Raw genomic sequence first — 8,581 nt, 5'->3', positions numbered from 1 at the left:
TTTGCAAATGTCCCCTGTCAAGAGATATTTGAAGAGATATTGCTCTGGCTATAAGCTGAAGCCCAGAAAAACATTTCCACTGTGGGCTGCCATGACTACTTCACATTCAGAGTAAGGCAATTGACCAGTGAAGAGTGGTTATTTATTGCTAATAAGTTTAAAAGGACAGTGGCAAAAAGTGGGCAACTGACTATTGGGGGATGAGGGGTGAAAACACATTCCCTTTCCTTCCATGCGGTTCTTTGAAAGCTAAAATAATTTGTCTCCCTTCCATTCAACTGATTTCTTCCAAGTATTTTCCTGTTCTCTTTTTTCCAGCTTGCTTCTTGGTGTTTTTTTTTTTTTTTCTTTCACTCCTAACTTTTCATTTCTTGCATTTTCCTTCTTTCTCATTTTTTCCTGCCTTTTCCCCTTTCCTTTCTGACCTCTTTACACCTCCTTCCTGGAAGTTATTTTCATTTCCTCACTTGTAATTCATTTTTATACCAGTTTTATTGAGATATAATTCACATACTATGCAATTCACACATGTAAAATGTATATTTCAATTTTTTTTACTATATTCATGAAGTTGTACAACTGTCTCCACAACCAATTTTAGAATATTTTTATAATTCCCCCCCCCCAAACCCTCTGACATTGAGCCATTGCTTTCTGATCTGCCTATTTCTCTTAGCTCCAGGCTAAGAGATTTGCATATTATGGACATTTTATGTAAATAGAGTCATATAATATGTGGTCTTTTGTGACTGGCTTCTTTCACTTAGCACTTAGTATAATGTCCTCAAGGCTCATTCACATTGCAGTATTTATCAGAGCTTCTTTTTATGGCCAAATAATATCTTATTATATGGATATACCAATTTTGTTTATCCATTTATCAGCTAATGGATATTTGTGCTGTTTCTTAGCTATTAGGAGTAATACTGTTATGAACATTCATGCACAAGTATTTGTGTGATTGTATTTTTCATTTCTTTCGGAGTGGGATTGCTGGATCCCATGACAGCTCTACGTTAAAACTCTTTTGGAGGAACTGCCAGGCTGCTTTGCAAAGTGTCTCTACAACTTGACATCCCTACCAGCAGTATATGAGGGCACTGATTTCTCCACATCCTCACCAACGCTTACCTGTCTTTTTCCTTATAGCCATCCTAGTGGGTGTGAAATGATATTTAAGAAGTCATAATTATTATTTTTTGTTGTTGCTTGCTTGCTTTTGGTGTCATATGAGGAACCATTGCCAAATTCAAGGTAATATTTTTCTTCTGTTATAGTTTTAGCTCTTGTGTTTAGCTCTTTGATCTATTTTTAATGAATTTTTGTACACAATGTTTACTTCATTCTTTTGCATGTGGATATCTTCCTGTGTTAACTCCATTTGTTGAAAATGTTACAGAGAAGAACTGAGTCCATGTTTGATCTGTTTCTTTTACTTTAACATTTGCTTTCCATTGTTTTTGCTCACTAAAATGATGCTGTCCCTACATAATGGCCTGCCTCAGGGAACCCTGCCCCTCTACCTGAATATTAAACCAAAATGCTTTTGTTCAGGACCATGTCCACCTGTGGATGGTTTAAGAAGGAAGAAATGAACATATCCCTCCCTAAGCCTAGCCATTCCAGGAGATAGTTGCAAGATTAATGACCTTTTTACTTTATTTCCTCACCACATGCCCTGTGTTCTATAAGAGAACCTGGCATCCAGACCTTGATAAGATGGTTATTTTGAAACACTAGTCTGCCATCCTCTTGGTCCGCTGTCTTTCCAAATAGAGTCATACTCCTTGCCTCAACATCTCATCTCTGATTCATTGGCCTGTCATGTGGCAGGCAGAGTGAACTTGGACTCTGTAACAAAAAGACTATTTGCCCCTGAATAGTCTTAGTACATTTGTTAAAAAATCAATTCATGGGTTTATTTCTAGACTCTCAATTGTGTTCCATTGAACAGTCTGTTTATCCCTATGTTACTCTCACACTGTTTTAATTGTCATTGCTTTGTAGTTTTGAAATCAGTAAATGTGGGTTGTTGAACTTTGTTCTTCTTTTTCAGGATTGTTTCACAATTCATTTTAATTTGAAATATGTTTTTCATGTTCTGAATACCAGGAAATATGTGAAGGAACAAGATTAGAATGCTCAGCCAGGAGAGAGATTCCTGTGAAGAAAAATTAACAATGTATGATGGAGGGAATTCCCTGGTGGTCCAGTGGTTAGTATTCAACGTTTTCACTGCTAGGGACTGGGTTCAATCCCTGGGCAGGAAATTAAGATCTTCCATGACTTGGTCTGTGGCCAAAAAACAAAATAATGTATGATGGATGTTATATTGTGGTAGGACAATTATAGATGCAGTACTTATAAAAACATGACAAGGAGTATTAGCCAAATCTGGTAATTGTGAAAGACTGACTGAGAAGTTAAGGTTCAGACTGAGAGCTAGGGAAGGAATAAGAGATAACCAGAAGAAAAGAAAATACACTGCATTCTAAGTCATTTAAAGAAATAGCTTTTGTAAATCCTGGGGTTGAGGCACAGGGATAAAAAGAACAAAAGCTTTCAGGATAGCTTTAATAGAAAGTACAAGAAGAGAGGAGTAAAATTTGCACCTGGAGAAAAATGCCTGATTTTTATCTCAAGGACAAGGAGGAGTCAGTGTGGACTTTGAATGAATGATGGGAGCCTCAGAGGCATGATCATTTTACAGGCACAAGAATCCCTCTGGCTGTAGGGGAGACAATGGAAAACCAGTATGGGGGCTTTTGAAATGAAAGATGATGTGACCCAGAGTATGATGGTGGCAAAAAAAAAGGTGGAAAGACTGTGAGAAACTTCCAAGGCAGAGTCTAACAGGACTTGGTGATTCCTTAGATATGAGGGATAAAAGAAAGCCAGGAATCAAAAATGGCTCCTAATTTCTTACTGTTATGCCCAGAGTCCGAGTCCCCAAAACTGAGAGAATAAGACATCCACAGCAATGCAAATGCAAAAAGGGAATTTATTGCTAGCTCGAGCCAGGACCCAAGTTTCATCCAACGCAGTGGAGTGGAACAAGGGCCCCGAGCCCTGAATCACAGCAGTATTTATAGGGTTAAGACAAAGACAGGGAGTTGGCAGGGGCGGATTGGTTGCAAGGGTTCCTTAGCATCTGCTAATTGGCTAGATTTTCGAGCGCTCGGGCTTTCTCGGGGGCAGAGGGGGGCTGTTTTTGTCCTTGTCCTGATAAGCTTGGACCAGGCTACAGGGAGTATACTGATTGGTCGAGTTACACTGCCTGCGGGAGTTCCCAGAGCCTCAGCTTTTTTTCAGGCCTAGCCTGCCCATTTGTGCTTGTCCTGGCTTCAGTTTGGTCCTAACATTACAATATCAGACTTGTCTATATTTTGAGTATATTGCAGATATTGAATAAAGGTGAGCCAATTTAAAAAATTAAATTAAAAGGAGAATGCTTCATTTCTCAAAAATCTCCCAACAAACAAAATTAAGTTGCCTGTAACTTGTGTAGCTTCCCAGGTGGAACAGTGGTTAAAGAATCTGCTTGCCAACACAGGAGAAGTGGGTTCGATCCCCAGGTCGGGAAGCGCCCCTGGAGAAGGAAATGGCAACCTACTCCAGTATTCTTGCCTGAAAAATCCTACAGACAGAGGAGCTACCGTCCATGAGCTGCATGTAGTCCATGGGCTACAGTCCCTGAGAGTGCCAAGAGTTAGGACTGAGCGACAGAGCACGCACTGTCTATATGTGTGAGCTCTGAGTATTCTGTTTTGTTGTTGCTCTTTCGAGATCACTCTGAGCAATGGTTTTTTCTTTTTTAACCAACCAGGAAATATGAAAACCAAGTGAGAGAGTGTGGCTGTGGGAGTTCCATGGCACCAGGAGGTGCGCCTGAAGAGCCACACCTCTCTCCATCTACTGTCATCTCCCATCAGGACTGCTCCCCAGGGGTCTCCCAGCTTCTTGCCTTGTCTTTTCCAGTCATACCCTCTACCACTGCAGCACAACCAGAAAGATTTCTTACGAAGATACATCTCAGCTTCTCACCTCCTTTGCATAAAACTTTTCAGTGGTTTCCTGTTGCTGCAAGGACAAAGTTCAGACCTTTGACACAGGTTTCATGTTTCTGCATAATCTGGCTTTTGTCTGCCTGGCTGACCTCCGACCACTTCCTCCCTTATTGTCTGTGCTCCAGACACACCAAACTGGCACCTTTCGTTTCTTCAATATGCTGTGCCCTCTGTCTTACCTCTTGGCTCTCTTTCACATCATCTTTCTTTGCCTGCTTCTATGCCTAATTATCTTCCAGATCTTGCCTTAAGCATCACTTCCTCTGGAAAGGCCCTCCTGATCTGGATGCGAAGTCTCCAGCTTCAAATGCCCAGGTCAGTGGACCTGCTGGGACTCAGCTCTCTTTTGGTTTGTGTTGGTCCAGGAGATTTTGATAAAATCTGATAAAATCTCTTTATCAGAGACTTTAGACTCTGATAAAGGCCTCCCAGGTGGCCCTAGTGGTAAAGAACCAACCTGCCAATGCAGGAGATGTAAAAAAATGCAGGTTCGATGCCTGGAATAGGAAGATCCCTTGGAGTAGCAAATGGCAACCTGCTCCAGTATTCTTACCTTGGAAATCTGATGGACAGATAAGCCTGGCAGACTACAGTCTATGGGGCTGCAAAGAGTTGGATATGACTGAGCCTACCTGTGCGTGCGTGTGCGTGCGCATGCGCGTACACACACACACACACACACACATACACACACACACACACAGAGGACTGTGTTTTCTTTGAGTACCCCATGAGGGCATTGATTTTTCTTAACCACTGGGTGATAATGAGTTGGTGATGCTCTACAGATACCAGTAAGTATCTGCTCTACCATGACTTGATTTTGCTAAGAGATAGTCTGAAGATAGAGTTATGTCCCTCTGTGAAGACTGAGGAGATAAATGGGGAATCAAATCTTACAAGGCTCAACCCACATCCAGTCCCCAGAGCTCTACCCAATATTTTTAGCTTGGGCAATTATTAAAGCAGTTGTATCCAAACCTCGCTGTAAACAGCAAAAACAAAGCCTTCTTTGTAAACCATTCCTCCAATCTCTTGCATTGAGTAATGCTGCTTTCTGACATTTCTTTTACCATCAACTCCATGCAGAATAGACTCCAAGATAGATAAATGAGGAAACTTGCTACATAAAATCGTTATTTATAAATCAGTTAAAAGTGAAGCAACTGCTTCTTAAAAAGAATAAAAATTCGGACAACAGAGAACAAGAACAGTTGAACTCTAGTGCTCCTCTCTTGGCGTAATTACCCACCCGGCCAGTTATCTATCTGTCCAGACTACTCTTACTTCAAGTTAGTGCTGAAGTAAGACCCATCCTTCTGGTTTATTTATGTATTTGCATCATGTGGGATCTTTCATTGCAGCATGTGGACTCTCTCTTCTGGTCTCTTTCTCTATTTGGCTGCCTCCTGTCTTGGTTGCAGCATGAGGGATCTTTCCTTGTGGTGCAAAGACCCTTATTGTGGCCCCTGGGCTCAGTAGTTGCAGCTCAATTGCTCCAAAGCATGTGGAGAAACTTCTTTCCTCTCTCTCTTGGAAATTTGATTAGTCTTGGGGAAGGGAAGCAGGCAGCTGCTGAGAGTGCCACAAATCCTCGCTGTTCCCCATCGATGGGGCAGTTTCTGTGCTGTGCTTGGTGGGGGGCAGGGGGGAGGCAGCGGGAGGGTGCAGGATGGGGGACAAGACCTGGTGGACTCACAGCCAACCCAGCAGCTTGTAGTCTGTGAATGAGATATGGGGTCCCTCTGGTTCTGGGACAGCAGAGCTGACAAGGTTTTAGGCTCCCGGGCAGTCTTCACACCATCCTTCTTGCCCACCTCAGGGATGGTGTAAGTCAGGGGACATGCTGGCAGCAGAGGGCCTCTGTGCTGTCATTCCCCATGTCCAGGGGACATGATAGATAGATACCAGGGCCACTTCCCACACAGCTTAAGGGAGCAGCCAGGTGTTACAGCGTGGCATTGGCCTGGTGCAGAGTGAGGTCTCCTTTCTGGTTCTCCAGGAGCTGCCTGCACAGATAGAGGCCTAGAGTGGGTGCTGCAGCTGGGTCTCCTTGGTCACCACCTCCTCCTTCCAGCTCTGGCCCTGCTCAGCCAGCAGCTCATGGGTGGCCTGGCAGACCCTGGACCAGGGAAGGGGTCAGCAATGTGGGGCAGCAGGGAATTGGCAGAGCTCCCACCGGCGTGGAGGATCTTCCACCGAAGTTGACCTGGAGAAAAGGGACCACCAGGGTCTGCAGAGAAATTAGCATAAATAACACCAATAGCAACCAGAGCAGGACAGACCACATCCCCCTAAACACCTGGTTTCGAAGTGGTACCAATAACTTGGCTGCTAAACTTCTGTGCCATCTCCTTTGCCAGTCTCTGAGGTTTATTACCACCTGCTTCCTGACCAAACCCAGGCCATTTCCTCAACATCCACCTCTACATCATCACTGCCTTCTGTCTTATGGTTTAACATTGACAGTTGGCCTAAAATCCACCTGGAGCCCACAAGTTTTACCATAAGAAGTCTTTTTTTTTTTTTTTTTTCGCCATTTTTTGTGGGTTGGGGGTTTTTTATTCCCCCAACGGGGATAGCACCCGACTAATAACCACTGGACCACCGGAGAATTCCCCACCCCCCACCCCCCTCCAAGAGATATTTTTACATAATTGCCAAATCATGTAACTTTTCAATATGTAACACTTTTAAAGCAAATCTAACCCGTCATCCTCACTGTGAAATTTGTGGCTCTGAGGAGACTTAACCCTTGAGTTTGCTGAGTCTCCTTGGAGGTAATTCTTTGGAGAGAGACTGGCTAACTGCCCTGGGAATTTGCTTTCATAGAAGGCCAAGGGAGCAGGTGCCTGAGCAGCTGGGAGAGAGTGTCTTGTTTACAGTATAAACCTGGTGTGGTTCACACTCCTCCAGGCCCAGATTCTGGCCAAACAGTACAAAGATGAGTCATCACAAAGGAATACAGGAAAACAAAGGGGAATGTAACAGTATAAAAGAGGGGAAAGAAATTAGATAGAACCAGTAACAGCTAAAATGAGACCTGCAAGAGACAAAGAAAAACAATAGGTTAGATGATTAGAGCTAATATTTCCAACTTTAGGAATTAAAAAATGAAATATTTTGGAAGGCAATTTTTCAACATCTGATGAATTTTGTTTATTTACTCACTTTATTTAAAGCAACTTTATTAGGCAAAACTCTTTTCTATACAATATACTATATATTAAAGGAAATATCCAATACAAGGACATCTAATTCTAAAGGAACTCAATTCCAGTATTTTTTTAAAGCATTTAAAATATTTTGACAGTAATTCAATCTAACATACCAATAAATTACATATGTACATTTTCCCACCTCAGAAGTAGTTTGTTTCACAGGCTAAATTTCTTGGGGTAAAAAAAAAAAACACAAATGATAACGACATTTAAAAAATATTTTTAGAGAATCTCCATATCAATTAACACATTTTTACTGCAGGTACTTATAAAGTGCTTAACCTAATAAAGTGAAAGTGAAAGTGTTAGTCCTTCAGTCCTGACCAACTCTTTGCAACCCCATGGACTGTAGCCAGCCAGGCTCTTCTGTCCATGGAATTCTCCAGGCAAGAATACTGCAGTGGGTTGCCATTTAGTAAAAAGTAATTTAGAAGTAAAATAGCAGAAATTTAAAAAGAGATGTCTTAAAGAAGGAAATAGGTAAATATTTTAGAAACATACCATAGTAGCTTTTATCGAACATGTGACAAAATTTGGTCTTTCCTGGTGACTCAGATGTTAAATAATCTGCCTGGAATGCAGGAGACCTGGGTTTGATCCCTGGGTTGGAAAGATCCCCTGGAGAAGGAAATGGCAACCCACTCCAATATTCTTACCTGGGACATCCCATGGACAGAGAAGCCTGGCGGGCTATAGTCCATGGGGTCACAGAAAGTCAGACAAGACTTACAGACTAACCAACAACAAAGTCGCATAAACATATAAAGATATATGTACAAGGATATCCAAAGCAGTATTATATCTTAAAATGAAAACTGTGACACAACCTAAATTCCTTCAACAAAGATTCAGGAAGCATCCATTAGGGCCCCTCACTAAGCCTAACACATTCATCTGTGCCTCCCAGCTCATCCCTTCCCAAATTTTCAAAAACACTGCTTATGCTGCTGGCCCTTCATCAATCACCGTTTTTCTCCTCTCAACTAGAACTTTCCCGTTAGTGTAAAGCATGATGTCATTATCATCATTTCAAAAACAAAACATAAAAAATATTCCTCCTTGACTTGGTCCATTTTTAATTGATCCATCTTTTGCTGCGCTTAAAGGAAATTCTTTGAATGTCTTTTCTCTCCCAGATGTTTCTATTTCTGCACCTTCCATTTTCTAGAAACCCAACTCAAGTTTCTATCCACATTTCTCTCTGACCCTCATCAAGGTCCCCACTGACCACTGTCTTGCCAAATCCTACAGCAATTCTTGGTTGTCATCTTACTCTCTCTGTTGAAGCTGTCT

This window comes from Oryx dammah, unplaced genomic scaffold, assembly GCF_014754425.2.
Source record: "Oryx dammah isolate SB20612 unplaced genomic scaffold, SCBI_Odam_1.1 HiC_scaffold_19, whole genome shotgun sequence".
In the NCBI taxonomy this organism is placed as follows: Eukaryota; Metazoa; Chordata; class Mammalia; order Artiodactyla; family Bovidae; genus Oryx; species Oryx dammah.
Note: the sequence above shows the minus strand (reverse complement) of the source record.